The following is an 18,348-nucleotide window of genomic DNA, read 5'->3' on the forward strand; positions in this document are numbered from 1 at the left end:
GTTTGTATATCTGTTGAATTTGAGGGAGAAATAATGAATCTGAATAATCAGAGTAGTGCTTTGGGAACATGTGCAGTCACACCTCTCATTAGGTTTTTGACAGCCCTTCATACGCGGATCAACCCACTCCTGTGCATCCGGCTGAATCCCTCGACCCTTCAGTGTACGCAACCCCTTTTTTTTTTATCAAGCGGGAGTCTCTTTGTCCTTTGTCTCAGCGGATGTAAAACCAACCCTTCTCGTGCACTCCGTAAACCAGTCAAACGTCGGATGTGAACGTGAAATTGGTGAATGTTAACAAGAATTTTCCCAAGAAAAGCGGAATTTCGTGGCTGCAATTCCTCGAAAGGGGAAAGGGAAAGGTAAATTCGTGAAAGCTCACCCCCGCGGGAGAATTCAAATCTATTGAGACGTCGACAAAAATCCTTTCCCTCCAAAACTGAGGAAGATCAGTTGCTCCTCATCTTGTCAGCCATAAATCCCACTCCTCCCCACCCTTCCCTTATTTTTCAACTCCCCAAAATCTCCGAAAATGCAACGACAGCTTTATAATCAGCTGAAGAACCCGGGGGTGTTATTTCGGTGGAGCCATAACTCACGAGAGTCGACCGCACGTTGCAATAACTCTCGGACTTTCAAACGGTAACAACTAATAAGCAGAGTGTTAATTTATGATACAAAAACCATAGGACAAAGGAACCCACCCACCCACCAGCATTTCTGGTAAGTCAGTAGTTGAGCAACTGTTACAGCACACAGACGAGCTTTACACTCACAGCGAGTTAGGAGTATCAAAGAGGAGTAAAACGAGAGTGAGTCATCCCCTTTCCTCCCCCCTGGCGGTCCACAAGAAGTGAGAAAGAGCGTGTGAGTCCAACGATAAAGACGGAAAATGGTACCAAGAGCATCAGCCAGTGGGGAATGCCAGGGAGGAAGTCACGAATGAACAGGGATGAAGAAATAAATAAAGACGAGGGTGCAGAGAGAGAAGAGAAATGGAAACCACAGGGTACGGTGGGAGAAGCGAGTGCGTAGCTTAATTTCCTGCTAAATTACTACTTTAATAGGAAAGATGAACGCCGTTGATGAGGAGGGTTAGTTGGAATATAAATAGGGGGTGAGAGAGAAACTCTGCGGGCACTATCCGGTGCTCGCTAACCCCATGCAACAACCCATCGTCCTGAGTATTTCCCTCGTTTCAACAGACGTTCTTGGATATTTCCATTTCCCTCGACTGGTTTGTGATACTCCACAGCATCATTTGGGGCTCGTGCGTGATGGGGGTTGACAATCATCCACTGGATCCAATTCGTCTGACATTTGGCTTCTGCTGGTGTGAATCCACTTTGAAATTTTTTCAAGTGATCAACAATTTTATTGAAAGATTTTTTATTGGAAATTTAAATGCTCTGTGGGGAGGGGGAGGGAGGCATAATCTTCGTGCCAACAATATTAATTATTCAGAATGTTATCATCTCAGTATTTCTATCCGCGCATAATTTACCAAAATAGCTGTGATAAATATTCTTCACTAGTCATGGAATTAATAGCTAAGCGATTCCTTTGTCAAAGCCCTTTCCCAAAACCAATTTCACACTTTCGAAATACACTGGAAGGTCGTGTGGTAAAGTGTGACTCTCCCTCTTCCCTTTTGCTGCTTTTCGTTAACGCTTGATATTACTTATGTAAATGAGGTCCCGACGTTTCTGTACATTATTTGCAAGCACCCAGAGAGCTTCGCCAGAAAAGAGCCTTCGTATCGTTTCAACAGTGAGTCTGTACAGGGGGTGAAAGGGGTTGATACGAAGGTAGACAGGGTTGAAAAGACAGATGAACTTTTGAAATTAACCGGGCTCTGTATAAATTTCAATCTTCATCTTTGTGAGGGGTACGTGGTGAGTTGAAAACTCTTTCTCCGTTTTCTTATTTGTTCAACGGGAAACTTGTGATTTCAGGGGGTTGTATTGTGCAAGGGAAGAGGTTTATTTCTAATGCCATAATTTCCTTTGATTATTCCTTGTTTCAAAGACACCGGAATGATCAATGCAAAAAAATGGAGGAATTTGAATAGCAATTTAGTGATACCACAGGGAATTACGTTATCAATATTTTATAGAGGACTTTGCTGAAAACAAGACAGTGCAATTTATACGTTGAGTGGAATTTTAATGAGGCTATCAATTTAATACTCATTATAATCGTTGGATAAATTTTAATTTTTTAAATATTTAATACGTATTCGCTATTTTTAACTCCCCATCATGTCCCGTTAAATCATTGAATTACCCGAAATTCGTAGACGTACAAATAATTACTGAAAAATAAAAATTTAATTACAGGATTTTAATCAAATAAAATGCGAAATAGAAAACGATAAAAAAATGAATAATATTCGAGGGAATGAGGTTATGTCATATCAAGCCTTAAAGACTCTCCATTCCTTCCACCCATTCCGCCCACTTTTATCATCCCGTATATATCGAAAATGTAAATGCAAAAGCGGTCCGCTGAAGTACCCAAACGCCTGGGGAACAGTATATCTATTTTACGAGCGATTTTAGTATTGATATCTTAGCCTTTAACGGCTCATGGAAAGCAACCTACACAGGATCATCCCCTTACGCCTCCAACAGTCCTGTTTCTTCATTCCATCTCTTGCCCTTTACTCGTTTTCCCGAGTCCATCGGTGAATGGATAGATGGCGCATTTTCTCTCAGGCATTTATGTTGATCGCACGAGATATAGAGAGATGTCATACCGGATTCATAAAGACGAGGGTTATTTATCAAAAACTTTTAGGTAGAGTGTACTCGATATTTTCCATGAAAATGCATTAACCCGGGAGTTTTGCAAGTGGATGGGCAACATGGTATTGAGGGGTGGAGTGAGGATGGTACGCCATTGGAAGGAGAAGGAGGGAAGAAATAAACGTAGAAATGGCTTTGGGAGAGGCTTTGTAAAGGTTACACGATCAACCGGAAAAGCGATTGGCAGCTTCACGTCGATCGTGTGCGGAGTGAGGTTAGAGTCAGAGAGTGAGTTCGATGACCCTCACTCCATCCCCTCAATCCCTCCGTCGACCCCCTCCATCCCTCTTGTGCTTCGATTCTTATTGAAAACCCTCACAAAAGGGGCGATTGTAGCTTTATCTGCAGTTTGATTGTAGATTATTGATGTTCCTCTCCCGTGTTCGTTCATCCACGCAAGCGAGAGCCGTCGCCCGTAAAAAAACCCGAAAAATGGACGGTAAAGGTAACCTCCTGCCCTCCCTCTTTCTCCACTCGTCCACCTGCCCATTCTCCCTCCTCCCCCGCGAATCGCGACTGTATTCCAGTGTGTGCCACCCTGATGTGGTGCATACAACCCTCCACTCGTGTCTCTGTCTCTATCCACTCCCTCTCTCGATGCATCTCCCACCGATCACCTCCAATGCACGTCTCTCTCTCTGCACTCCTCGTTATCCGTTGAAAAATATAAAAAAAAAAATGGGGAAAAAAATTGCGCGTGTGCACTCGTTCATCTACAAACCTGCATGCGTATTTCTCCTTTTTTCAGGGTTTTTTTCGGGAGGTGAGGAGGGTGTATACAAAGTGTGCAGTGGGCGTCGGTACGGATCACTCCAGTTTTTTATGTTTTTCCGAGGCCCTTGTTTTGCACCTATGTATTCTGCATTTGCTATTATTTCACATACTTGTGCCATTGGAGAGCATTCACCAAGTGAGCAAGTGATAAGCTTTCTCGCTTTGATGGAATTTCCGAATTTTTCTTATCGGAGAAATGAAATCTGGATTATTCTGTTCGGGGAGGAGGATTTTTTCCAGGCGACGCTTGTGTTCCATAATATTACCCACTCTCTGGAAATATTATCGCCGATAAGCTCTGAGCTTTCACTAGGAATGTATTTTTCTTCGGAGGAATTCATGTGCAGTCAAGTCCAATAGTTATGATTACTGAGAACAGAAGTTACCAACTGTTTTATGACATTCGAAGGAAAAGTCATATCGTTTCTGTATGGGTAGGAAAAAAAAAATCTACTTTGAAAGGTCGTTAAGTGAACGCGGTGACATTGGAGGTAGATGCTGTAATATATCGAATGATGAATCCGCGCATCGCAAACCCATAAAAACCCGTCAGGCTGGACAGATACGAGATACGCCCTATTACTGTCCCGCCAACACCCCCAGTCTATCCAACTGGCTAACGCAGGGGCTGATGTCCAGTTCGCAACGGCTAACTAAATTACCAGTTACATTTTTTACTGTCCGAAACCCTGGGCATTTTTTTTAACATCCACTACGTATCGAACGCAATGAAAATGCACCTCTGAAGAGGTACCGGGGATATCGAGCCCCGGGCAACATTTGCAGGAAGTTTTTTTTTTTCATTTATTTTTTGGGGTTGCACTCCAGTAATTGTTTTTAAGTTTAGACAGTGAAGGTTCAACTGTCAAGTCATCTCGGACGTAAGAGGGATGATTTATTTTTACGGGACTGTACGTGAGAAAGTGTCAAAGTCCAGTTGATTCATAATTTTCGCTGAATTTTTTCCACAAATTTCACCGCAAATGAGAGAAGAACAAATAAGAACCGACGAAGACAATGGGGTGAAGGGGGTTCGCTACTGATCAGCGCAAGTATCACCCCTCCCCCCTCTGATAAATTGATACAGTTGTTACAATGATTATTGAAACGCAATTGGCACTGAAAGGACACAATAATTCCCGGCCATACGAAATTAATCCTCTCGAAAATGAAATTCACAATCCGATAATATTTGGGCTGTGGAAATAAAATAAATGGTTGAAAACGCTTAAACGGATTGAAGTACAAATCACAGATGAAACACATACTCGAAAAATGGTTTTTGGATATTTTCAAAATGTCAGGTAAAGCAGTAACAAATGCTGTTGCCACTCTTGCTAAATTTTATAATCCAAAATTCAGCGTCACTCGGAGTTATGCACTCTCGACACTCGATATAACCCACTAGACTAAAAACATAGAATTAAACTGAACAACCGAATAATTGTTTTTAAATATCACCGTGTTTTCCACAGAAGTATCTTTTATTATGTTGAACAATACTTTATGCGACGAGTATCGCAGCAATAACTAATATTTTACTATTGGTCAAGCATCAGACGGAGTAAAATTGAGAGAAATATATAGTGAGGTAGTAAAATAAAATGTTATGCGTTTATACTCGCTGAGATGTAGAGTCGACCGGGGGGGCTACTCGTTTCGGAAGTGAGATGTTGTAAATTTTCCCAGCGCACACGGACAATATAAACGTTAGTATGGAAAGATAAAATGTTGCAGAGTAGTAAAGGACATTTCCTTCAGTCCTCTCGCCTCTCCCTGCAGCATCATCTTTCACTCATGACTGGGAATCAAAGAGATAGACCCCCTCCCCACGATTTTCGGGTTAAACTTTCTCCCTGAATAATTACCATCCCCTATCGGCCTCAATATTTCTAGTCTTGCTCGCAAAAAAAATTCGGCGACGCGTTCAATCCTCTCGTTTTCACCCCAAAAAGGTGAAAATGCGTTCAAACACCCAACAACCCCATAAACCTGTTTTTTGTCCCGCAATGATTTATAGTGACCATCTTCGGTGGTTCTTAAAAACTGACCTTGAGCTGATATTTCTCACACCACCGAGGCGAACATTAACGTGAACCTAACCTTCAAAGCTTTTATTCCCTATAAACTCAAACTAAAATGTTAATGTTATACCCAAGACCATCGCATTAAGTGTAATTACCCGCACGTTTCGCTCATTCAGCTTCAATATCTCCCGACTTTACCGTCGCCATAACGCATGCCATCGAAATTTTCACGCTATAATCTCCCTGCTCATTACAGAAATTATAGAAAGAATCTGGAGCACGACCGTGGGTTATTCCGTCGGTGCACTGTCATTGGTGAAAAATTGAACGCCGAGGAGAGGACATAATCAGCCGGTGGAATAGTAACGACTGCTGTGGAGTTATCAAATTGATCAAGCTAAAGTAATCTCGGAGCCAAACCGTACAGCCCTCAGCACGGTTATGTCCCCATAAACGCAGTATATGAGCAATACCGTATGGCCAACCAAAGCACACACGTCGACAGAAATCGCGAATAGATAGTTTGCGTTCACATACACCACTGCCACTCATATTCCCCAACACACGAACAGCGAACATAAGCTTCATTCCCCCGTACGCTCTTCGCCTTTGTTGTCACGCGCAAAACTTTACAACTCTACCGCATCTCGCACTATATTCCACATCCTGTACTCCATCTAATGTGTATTACGTGATGGCTGAGGATTCAAGTAAATCACGATATTTCCACAAATTGTTAACGACTGCAGATCAACAATATTTGGTAAAAAAAAAAATTCTGGTCAAATGGCATTTTTCGGTGGGAGAATTATGACCCCCTTGAACTCACGTGACATTCCCACATACGTTATTTACAGCCGCCTACGTCCTGAGTGAGCTCGAATAAATAAATAAAAAATGAAGGAAAATACGTTTCGATTAAGCCCTCGGTGAATACTTCCGAGGCTCGATTCTTTAATTAACCCATCAAATCCAGCAGAATAATCCCTCACGCACTGTAACACCCGAGGATTTGACTCCAAGCCGGGAGGAGAAGAGAGACACAGCAATGGTATGCCACCAGGTATTACTATAATGCAACTCTGGACATAAACGCGTTTACGACGCGCTGCGTTGTCATTACAGGCCGGTCCCGAGGATCGTTCGCCGGTGGCTCTAACTTTATCGACACGGCCCGACACCATCCCCTTGGCGCCTTCTAGCGAAGGTACTCGATGTAGCAGAGCCGGTTCACCACCTCTCGCTAAAGGAAGACAATGAGGACGAGACAGGATACAGAGCCTTTACTTCTGAAAGAACACCTGTTTGCGGTGGTTTATAGCATGCTCGTAAATTTGATTGAACCTAGCACAATGAAAACAAAAAAAAAATCATGTGGCAAGTGGTTCGAAATGTTCGGCTCTGGGATGTTCACTCCTGAAGATGCCTGCGAAGAACCAGCTCATTTCCCGCCACAGGGGTGTGGAAATGATGTGGTGGGAAATTTGAGTGGGTTACGAACCTGAGAATAAGCCGATCATCAGCCGCTGTTCAGCCGTCTTTGATCAATCCTTGGAAATACGAATGTTCCAGGGGTTCATTGTGAACCAATGGCTTTGCGATTTCATTTCTAATGGTCTTTGTATTCACCGTGTCCTGTCGAGTAACGATGACGCTTTCTGTCTCCCTCTCACCTCAACACATCGGACAATTACGATCCCCCGGACCATCCACAAAACATATCACCCCCATCCACAGTAACCAGTGAGTGAACATAAACCCTCGATATGTTCTAATACTAAACCAGGGACTCCTGCTTCCTCACATTGGCCAATGCCATCTCATTCCATCGTTGAAAACCCACCCGGAAATGCATCTTCCATTGCATTTCTATTCCTCAGGGCTTTACTGCACCCCACTTTAACGTCCAGGGAGCCCTCTCCCCTCGTTCTCATCGAATTTCTATGGAGAGATTCGATCTCACTAGTGTGCACATCATGACTCATTTCGAAATACTGAAATGAGTGTCATCACCTGCGTAGAATGTATTGATTGAATTACAGCTTTTCGTTGTTTAACTGCTCTTCCGTCGTGTCCACGACCATTGCCTGAATTTTGTTGACCATGGTTCCATCATTTTGGCCTTTGTCCAGGACAATGAAACAACTAATGACATCTCACAGTATGTGCCACGTCAAATATTTCGGAATTTCGAGGAGACTTCACTCCCTGGACCGATTCCTGAGTTATTTGGTTGCGATTGTGGTCTTAATGAGACATTTGAATCCGCTGAATTCTCCTGCACCTGATTCTGAGATCTGAAGTGAAGAAATTTGAGACAGCAGTTGATACTGCGCGTCATTAGCTCCGACTTTTTGCCATCCCCTGGATGATAGATGTAATGCTTTTGTCGAGTTGTTTTTTCGTCCTACGATATTGGAGATGCTCGTCAGCAAGACCAAGCGCTGACAATCTAAAAAAATGGTAATCAGGAAGCGAAATGTCTGATGAATAACGCTTGAGGGATAAAACATTCGCGTGATACGCGACCTTCGCTCGTTCAGCTGGAACGAAAATCAACCTGATGAGATGACAATAATAAATCCTGATGCAATAATCAAACTCAAACTCTTTATACTCCTTCCGCTAATCAGCTTATTCCTCGAGTCAGCATTATTACCCTTAAATCACCGGCATCACTCATTCACTCAAGTAATTTCCAATTGCCTTTGGAGACTTCCACTGACAAGTGAGGACTTCCCACCATAGATGAGACTCTTCCAAATTCCGTGACAGCTCATTCCCGAGAATTTTGAAAATCTTGTCATGAGAAGACCTGGGAAGAGCAGGTGATATCCCTCGACTTCCAATAGTAAGATCATAAAATGCTTTCAAGGCTTGATACATCATAAAAACATCAATGAACTTGGCTACATTGTTAGGTGATTTGGTAGCTCAGAATACGTCAATATCCTACGCAACAGTATGCGTTTGACGCACAGACACTTACCCATGGTACAGCTCAAGAGAATGAGGATACTGGCTAGGCTGGTATTGTATAGTTGTTCGCCATGGGGTCTCTCCACCCTCTGCCATCCACTATCGTCCATCGCATTGAGGGGTGTTGTGGCAAGGAAGGGTTTAACGATTCGCGTAGCTACCGTCCCGATTTACGAGACCCTAAAACACATCGAATGCGCTTTATATGTATGTAAATTAGGTCAGGCTCTCCTGGGCCAAAAGCCCACGGCACACTGACGGCTCGTCCAACTATACTTGCTAGAAGCATCTGTAGGTTCCATCCACCCCACCATGAGAATGGTAATATGTACGTAGGGCAAAACTGAAACTCAGTGGTGATATTACGACATTTTGGATACTCGTGATAGTGACTAGATACGTATAAAGTGGCCACAGGATACTGCGATATGCTGGATGATGCGTGCGATGCATTCAAGAGTAGATGGTCCTGTGTGGAAATTCCAATTTTAATGGTTAGATGTTCTCAATGTGATCATCATGATTATTAACATTGTTCCTCGGAAAATTCCGAAACACTTATTTCGGTGAAATTCTGATCTTCTTCTGGGATTCATGAAGGAACGAGCGACTAAATTCATTTAGCCTTTCGTGATTTCGTTCAAGTAAATTCTGACTTCACCTACAGATCAGGGGGGTAGTTCACGTAAGTCGAAATGCACGAAATAGTCACGTTATTTCAGCTATTACGCGAAGTGCATTCGATGGTGAAGGCGTTGCAGGAAAATTCCAATTTTAATGGTACTTTTCAATGTGGTAATGATCACCGTAATCATCGGGTCTAGAAGAATGCGTTAACAGTAGCAGTAGTCGAAAAGAACCATTACATAGACTAGAATAATCTCACACGATACAGCTTTGAATTGCCACATAATTCTCAAGTGCAGCATAACCTTAACCATTTTGCCCATATAAAGTGCACAATCTTCAAGGTGTAAGGCCGCATGACTCTCACTCAATGACTCTGCGATTCCTCGGTAAATTTTACACGTCCATGGCTTTGGAATAATGCAAAAAAATGCCCATGGGTGGAGAGGGGGAGGAGAAACGGGGGGGGTTTTACGAAGAAGCCGGCGATGCGTTAACCTGTTACGAGGGGTTATAACCAAGGGGAGACAGAGAAGGCGGCGAATTATGATTTGCGAGCCTCGAAATCATCAGTAATTTCAGTAATGGCTCACTCGTCTTCAGAAACACTTCTATACCTTACCGCAAAAGATACGAATGTTATATACCCTCCTACTCAATGTATATGACCGTACTTTCCACGTCGACGAGCGAATTCTCAGTAACTTCATAAAATATAACCTTCTCTCGTTTCCATATTCCGATTGTTCACTATAAAATGGTATATCTCAATTCTGTAGTCAACGGTGAGATTTTAAATGCGATGGTTCGCAACTTGTGGTATGATATTTTCATTTTATATTCAGTTTCGATTATTTTTGGAATATCTTGGGGTTTTTTCACGGTGGAATCGATGACTGGTCAAGTGTACATTAGTCTTGGCTGTCGAAACAAAGGATCGGCGCGCGCATCTACTGGGCTACACCAGCGCCACGAGGACGAAACGAGGGGAAACCCATGGGAGGCGGCCAATTAAAACGAAGGGAATGAAATATTTGGGAATATTCGAGGATCTGATTGGCGGGATTTTGTCGAGGTGTTGTGTCGATGTGAAGTTAGGGACTGATGGGATGACTTCCAGGGGAATTTGTTAATTCCTCGTCCTTCCGAATTAACAATATTTTTATGTACACAGTATTGCGAAACTCGACATACCGAACTGCTTGAGCGCCCCTGGCCTACGTAGGTTGCAGTTTGAACTATAAAACGACGTAAATTATGGCCGCGGATTGCAATATTATGAGGCTATATACGCACGTTTAATGTTCGAAGCTACCAGGCAGGAAATACTGGGCGGCTTAATATTGTCCGAAAACAGTTTGGCATGGGTGAACGAGTGAGGGAGATGGTGATACAACTGGAGATGTGTATGGGAAGAGGTTGACCTGGCAAGTATTGACGGATCATCCGTGAATCCAGAGAAGTGAGCGGAGGGCTTCCGTGGACAGTTGCCCAAGGGTACACTCGGGTTTGGTTCAATGAGGCTTTGGGATACTGTCATTTTAGGGATGTGGAAAGGGTATCAAACAAAAGCCGCGGATGACCACATTGATACTGGGGTTGATAGGGCCTAGGTGTGGAAGCCTACTAGAGCTAGTCAATAACTGATATTATTGACGTCGGTTGGAGCATTCACGCTGCACATGATATTAGTGGTGATTCATTGAATAGTTTGGATATCATTTGTTAATATCCAGTAGAAGAAGATGTGAAAAATCATGCACTGGGGGTTCACATCGGTTACGAAATTATTTAACTGATCATTTCAAGAATTATTTTACAGGTTAACGTTTGCAGACTCGAACATGTCTTGAGAGTGTCTTTACAATTCTTGAGCTTGAGAAAGTCTTGTTAGTGAACATTTCAAAATCCCGCAAAACCTCAGACATCCTCATGGTCTTCTCCATTGTTCGATAATCAGGCTGCAACATTTTGTCAGATTGCATGTATCAACACAATTTGTCCAGCTCATTCATGTCTCCTCCTTCATCCGCAACATTGTTGCACCCGTTTGATGCAAAGTAGCATCAACCGCAGGGTATGAGAACAAAAGAGGATTTCTTTTCTTGATGGTACCAAAGGAGGAAATTTTCTCAAAAAATATATCATGACTCACTGCATATAAAAAATTTTATTGCATCGATAAATATTTACTATTAACAAATGGATTTGGTGGCTTCCTATTTCCTACCGTTTGTCAGTCGTTAATCGATCGCTATCACGATAAATAAATTACTCTATCCCCCGTTTTTATCAAACGTTCCAAGAAATTTGGGGACCATTGACATTTTCCCAGCACTAGAATTGTTCTTAATTTTTTTTTTTTGTGAAATCAGTGTATTTATGGTGTGATTCGCTCTCACACAGTACAAGATACTTTTGGCGATGATATAACACGAACACCCTCCCACGGAAGTAATCGTTTATGCGGTTAATCTCTTTCAACGCTTTCCACGTGATATTCCACACCTTATTCGTTGGATTTTTTTTTCCCGACCTCACTTCTGGCCAAGGTATGTGCCTTTTTTTTCTCATTTCTTTCATCTCTCTTTCGTGCTGCTTCTGCTGTTCCTTCCGAGCCGATACGGTGGTTAACCTCACGGGCTTTTTTCCCCCCCTTTTTTTTTATCTCACTCACACTCTCGAACCGGAACTCGCATACAAGTGCATTGGCTGTCGAGATAGGTGCTTTAATGTGTTGAAAAAAAATAAGTGGTGGAGGGGGCACTTAAAAGACCCCAGGGAGCTGGCAACTTTGTTCGGCTCGTTCCATTAATTAGCTAAAAATCCTGACCGATTCGATGGTTGACGATGAGAATGGGCACGAGTGCATTGACAGACGATACGAAGGTGACGATCTAGAGCGACGGACATCGCAAGATGATTACAGATTGATTACAGATTAAATGACTCTCCCCACGATCTCTGATTTATTCATTTGAGTCCAGGGGAGAAATGATTTTTTATTGAAGAAAAAATGTTTAAGTGGGATTTTCCCGAAAAGTCAGTGAGATCTGAATTATTTTGGGTTCATATTCCGTCGAAAGGGCTCTGGAATCACCTCCTGCTCCTGAAAATAAGGATCCGGGGATCGCAACCGGCCTGTCCCACACGAGAATTACCAGAAGACCTCTGTCACCTATAAAAGAAAAGTGGGAAATGAAAAAGTTGGTGGAAAGAGGGAAATAAAAGTGGAGTGAAATAAAACGAGTCAAAATAAAACGTCGAAAAAAAAAGTAACAGGGAGAAGAAGAAGGGTGGAGAAGCGTGTCGGCACGCCGTCGGTGGAGAAAAGAAGAGCCAGTGGTAGGGGGTGCGAAAGGGAGTCGTGAAAGAGTCGGTAACCCAGTGCCGAGAGAGCAATGTGGTTTACCACGAATGAGCGTACCAAACTGAAGGGGGACGATGTGAACAGAAAGGAAAGGAGTAGCGCAGGGGGATGAGGAGGGGTGGATCGATTAAAAGTACAAAGTGCTGGCTCCGTGCGAGTGAGTTAGAAGAGGGATAAAAAGGAGGTAAAAAAGTGAACGGGGGGGAGGGGTGAGAAGAGGAAGGAAAGACACGAGTGAAGCTGAATGAAACCAGCAGAATGTGGGGGGATGGGGGTAGCGAATGAAAGTGGAGAAATCGGCGAGGTGTAGGGGGAATGGGGGAAGGGGGTCGTGAAGGTGTACGGATACTACCAGACGGTGGTTGAGGGTGTGTGTGGTAACAAGAGAACCCCGAGAAGATGGGGGAAGTGGTGTTGGTTATACGGCTGGTGAGGATGAGGGTGGCTGAGGGGTGGGTGGGGGGAAAAAAAAAGAAAGGAATGAGGTTGCGCAACAAGGGGTACCAAGTGAGATGGCACGAGGACTCACATCCTGCCGACTCCTACAACTTTGGTGTATGCCGACACGGGGAGCTTTTACCGTTCGCCGTCGCATAGTGAGTGTGTTGGGGAGGGATCCTATCGGGTTTGTCTGTGTGCGAGCATGAGAATTCGACGTCGTATGTATACCTACCAATGGAGACGGCACGTGGATTTGATTGAAGGAGGACACGTGGATTTTCATTCATTCGTTTCTCATGTGGGTGGTAATTGTTTTTTTCCCTCGTTGTTTTTAGCTGGTTCCTTTGCTCGTTGCTTTTGGGCTTTAGGAGCGTTGGGGTAGGTCGGGGGAGGCCTGGAGAGGAGCTCCAGAAGGACGAGAACATGGTCAGAAAAATCCCTTGAGGGAGGTGTATGTTATTTAGAGGATTAAATTTTTTTTGGTCGGTAAGAGATGAAAGGACCTGAAAATTAATTTTGTTGTGCGGTAATTATTATATAATTCAGTCGGGGGCGGTGCTGTCTTCATATTAATGAGCTTCATATTAATGACCGGGCGCGCCGGTCCTGGAATTTTTATTTAAAAAATTCCAGTGCACGTTTTCATCGATTAATTCGAACCTTAATAAGTTCATCAGTTTTCTTCGTTTCTTCGTGAAATTTCTGAGAAATTGCACCCATTCACATCATTACTCCCCTCATTCACTTAATCACTTCGTAATTACACGGATATTTGGATTGATTGTGCAGCAGGAAGTAGTGGAATGCCATTCGGAGCGAGGCAAGTGATGATAATCAGGTGTTTACATTAAAAATCAACCATCTGCTGTCTTAGATTTCTTGGTGAAGGCGCGTGAAGTCCATAATCCTCTTAATCAGTCGAGTTTGCGGGAAAGGGGGCATTTACGATCGATAAGACGCTTGGTCTCCGTTGTCCGAGGTGGGGGTGGGGACAGACGACCTGTAAATAAGAACATTAATTTACTGTCAGCTGGCGTGACGCTCTCTCGTGCATGTAACGGCCCCTCGGAAGAAACTGAAAAGGGGAAGAGAGAAAAAGAGTGATGAAGAAAGTTGAAAAAGGATGAGGGCTAGTTTACAAATCAGGGACCACTGTTACCGAGGCATCCCCTGCCTTCGAGGCTGAATAGTTGGGGCGAGGGTGGAACCCTTAAAAAATTTTCCCGATGTTAATCTCCTGAAGATCGCTAGAACGGAAAGTGAGGACATGATTTTTTAAATATTTTATTAAATATGATGGGGTAGAAATGTAGTCAAAGCTTTTCTATTTTTTTTATACACATCTGGCCCTTCGAATCAATTAATTATCACAACGATCAACTACACGTTTAGGGAGATTTAAAATATCCTTGAAAGACGTTACAATCGACGGGAATCAAATCCCTACATCGGGAGGCCCTTTTTTGATTGACACTCCAATGTCAACTAAGTCCATCCCACCCTTAACCCAGTCCTACCCCCATCAAGTCATAATCATCCACTTGAACCACAAATTTTTACTTCGCAGCCCCTTAAATTTCATTGATATCTCCACAAGTCCCTCCGTCTCCTCCATCTTTTACCCCCCAGTTCCCACATTTTCCCTCTACAAATCACCACAAGATTCACCCCCTCTCCAGTCACCAAAAACATTGAATTCTCCTGAAAGACTTTCAAACACGTTAACCAATGGAGTTCAAACTCACTCAGCCCGTTATATATCCGTTAAAAAAATCTATCGACCTCGTTCGTTTTTTGGGGGCGTTGGCAAAGCGCATTCACCCGCCATCATCTCTTCCACTTTGCCCTCTCTCCTATTTTTTCACCTACATATCCTTCTTCTCCCTCCCCCCCTCGACAAACCATCGCTCTCCCCACTCTCAAAAAAATCCACCAAACTTATCTGAATTTTCAAACACTTGTCCCGCTCCCGCCCAAAAAAATGTTTTCTGCTGGGAAAAAAAAGGGTTTTTCTCGATCAGTGGTAAGGGCAGGGGGGAGGAAGAGCAGGAGGGAGGGGGGCACCTCACCAAGATCGGCAGGTGGCAGCAGCAGAAGCGGCAAACCCTCGAAACAGAAGGGGGTGGGATGGTAGGTGGAAATAACCCGACTCCAATCGCTCAGATATCCCACTCTCGGCACAAGCAAAATCCTGGACCCCCTCCCCCCCTCCTCACCCCCCCATATTGAGGCTGATTTGCATCACGGTTACGAGCTCGTTCGTTCGTGGCCGACGAAAAGGGGAACAATATTACAGTGGTACCCCTTGAAAAAAAAAAATGAAGAAAAAAAAAAATACCCCCCGCCCTATCCACCCACCAAACTGCCCCCGTCACCCATCGAATCGCACTCGGAAAACTGAGAGAGTGTGGCAAAAGCCTCTCTGAACACTCATAACAATCATAACAATGTTGGAATATATCTTGCGGCCCACCTCCGGCGCATCGGTACCGCCCAATGTCACGCCTACGTACCCCACCACACTGGCAAACTGAACGCTTTATACACGGAAAATACAACGGGTCTGAATACCGTGGGGGGAGCAGCTGGTTGGTAGGGCGCGAGGGAGAGGGGATAGCGGTTAAGGCCACCTCTTCTGCCGCTCGGTATACACTCCGTTGGGCTCATAACGCAGCGAGACTGCGGTGCGCGAGGTACTCAGAGCGCAACTCGTGTACAACACAGTTTTATTTCGCGAGGGAAAATTTTCCCTTCCATCGCGTCCTCTGGTTAACACGCGCAACGTGCCAACCACGTTTCCACGACCGAGATTCAGTGATTTTATATCGTGTGAATAAAACGTTTTAATATCGGGGGGAATTCGTTGGGAGATTGTTGTTGAGGTGAAATAAATTGGAATGAAATTTTTAATCGTTGAAGGATTGAAGAAGTGGAGAGATGATTAAACTGTGAAATTTGTTTGTTCCGAGTCTGGATGAGGATTTTGTGATTGTTTGTGGGGTCGGGGGTGAACATTGACTGTGTTTTTTTATCGGAACAAAGGCCGGACGGAGAAATTGTGGTGTGTGAAGTAGAGTGACACGATTATTTGAGAATAAATATAATAAACTGAAGAGTTGAAAAAGTGGGCATGTGCCAGACTGGAGAGATAAACAATCGGGTGATCTGAGTGTTACATTGCCAGCCCCTCCGGCTGATTAATAATTTTAAATAAACTGTTGGTTGATATCATCACTTTCAAAACGGATCACGGATTTTTTCCCTGGAGTGATGACGTAACGTGTCGTGACAATTTGTTTGAGTTTGAAGGCAGTAAAGTGGCATATACAGGGGTAATCGGAGAACATCAGAGAACGGAGACAAACAGTCGGCTGGTGGGGGAGATTCAACAATATTATAAGACAGGTGAGTTGAATTTTTATACGTAAACGAATGGGTATCTTAAAGCTGCGGAGAGCGATGCCCGGCGTTCAAAACAATAGAACCGCTCCCCTTTTTTTTCCTCGCGCAGTTCTCGGAACTCCGTCCCCCTCGCTCGCTCTGGTCATCCGATCCTCGAATGTTTTGAGTCGAATGTAAACAAAGGATTATCTCATTTGTAACGGGGGGAATTCAGGCGCTGGCGTTCGCCGGTATTTCTTTTCTTTTAAAGTAGAGAGATTTCTTATTTTAAAATACTGACTGAGGAAAAAATTTAATTACCGCGGAACATTATAGTTGAATATTACGAAGTTAATGATCATTCATAATTAGTGGAAAATGATTGACCTGTAGGGGAATTGTATAAAATAATTTTCGTCGGTTTTGACGGTCGACAGATGACCTTCGAAGGTCGGATGATTTCACGGTCAAATAAATTTAATTAACGGATAAATGAAGGAAGGAAAGAATTTTAGAATTAATGCGGATAAAATGCGTAGTCGAATGCGGAATCAATTTTATGTAAATTGGTGAATTGAAAGGGAGCTTTTTTCCTGGAAAGAATTTAATACGAAATTGTTTATTGTCAACTAAACAAATGCAAAAATTTATTAAGTATTTCCCGAACATAATTAAAACATTTGTTTTCTCTCTCTCGCACGTGTCCTCGAACTAAATGAAAAAATTTACTGAGAAAAACTGCGAATATTCGTCTCTAAAATTCGCATATTACCTTTTCGACAACAATCTCATTTCGATCTAATGAATTTTCTGGGAAGGTCCTGAATTATTCAACTGCCGTCCCCTTTTTCCCAGAATTTTCGCGAAAACTCGGGGCTTGATAAAAATATAGAAACAGCAGGAGTTTTCACATAATTTTTTTGCATAATGCTTTTGATATTTTTTTGACGTGAATTTAATCCCGTGTAGTTGAAAAAAAAATTTATTCACGTGCATTATAAAACCTCTGGCACATCGTTGAATTGATTAGCGACAATACACACATTGGAGCTTGTGCTTAATTGAATCGTTGTCGTTGGTATTACCCACACAAACAGCCGGCCACGTCAGCCCGGCAATTAAAAAAAAAATAAAGCCGGAGAGCAGAGGAAGAACGACAAAAAAAAAACGTATCATTAAAACGACAGATAAAGACAGAGAGTCTAATAATCTCCTAATTATCGCTGGCTAACGCAGTTGTAATTACTCGGGTGTACACGTGACCGCACCGTGAGACACGTCAGTGTTTTTCAGCGTCAAATAATAATACAAACGTTATAAAAGTTGTGTTGTACCACTGGGGTGTGCACAAGTATACGACAAGTGAAAAAGCGTTGGTAAACAGAGTGTACCAGAAATGGTTATATGGTACACTCATGACAAATAGAATAATTAAAACCGCATTATAAAACTGCGTTATCTACATGGCACGAATAAAACCGACAAATAAAACTCGTTTTAAAGACTTTGTCGTTTTGAGAGTCTCGCGTTATTTCCATGTTTCGATTCGTCGATTTTTAACAATTATTTTTATCATCAAAACAAGTGGATAATTGAATTTTTGGGTATGAGTATTGCCAGAGTTGCTGGCTAATTTGCAACTTCTGTACAAATGCATTCGCCTTTTTTCGGTGTCTTTAGGCCTTCAATTTTTATCAAAATCGTAATTGATTGATTATTTTTTACAAATCAGTAATTAGCAATGCTCTTTAGTATTTGTGTATCACGTATTAATTTGACAACTGCCGCCACCGGCTCGTTATCACACGCCTGCGCCCAATTGCACTATCAATGCATGGGGCAATTAGACGGCCTTTAGGCTTTATTCAATATGAAAAAATTGTACTTGAAGACGCAGATGGATGAGTTATCAGAGTATGAGGGCTATTGGATACCCTCCATC

At 43.0% G+C, this 18,348-nt stretch overlaps 1 protein-coding gene across 7 annotated transcripts in view; it reads left to right on the forward strand.

Moving 5' to 3' along the window:
* The first annotated feature begins 15,695 nt into the window (after positions 1-15,695).
* Pdm3 (pou domain motif 3) overlaps positions 15,696-18,348 on the forward strand; it is a 99,986-nt gene continuing 97,333 nt past the window's right edge. For all 7 annotated transcript variants that reach the window (XM_064134359.1, XM_064134361.1, XM_064134363.1 and 4 more), the window contains exon 1: positions 15,696-16,430. The gene's annotated coding sequence lies outside the window, so the exon portion shown is untranslated. The remainder of the gene's footprint in view (positions 16,431-18,348) is intronic.

This window comes from Diachasmimorpha longicaudata, chromosome 14, assembly GCF_034640455.1.
Source record: "Diachasmimorpha longicaudata isolate KC_UGA_2023 chromosome 14, iyDiaLong2, whole genome shotgun sequence".
NCBI lineage: Eukaryota > Metazoa > Arthropoda > Insecta > Hymenoptera > Braconidae > Diachasmimorpha > Diachasmimorpha longicaudata.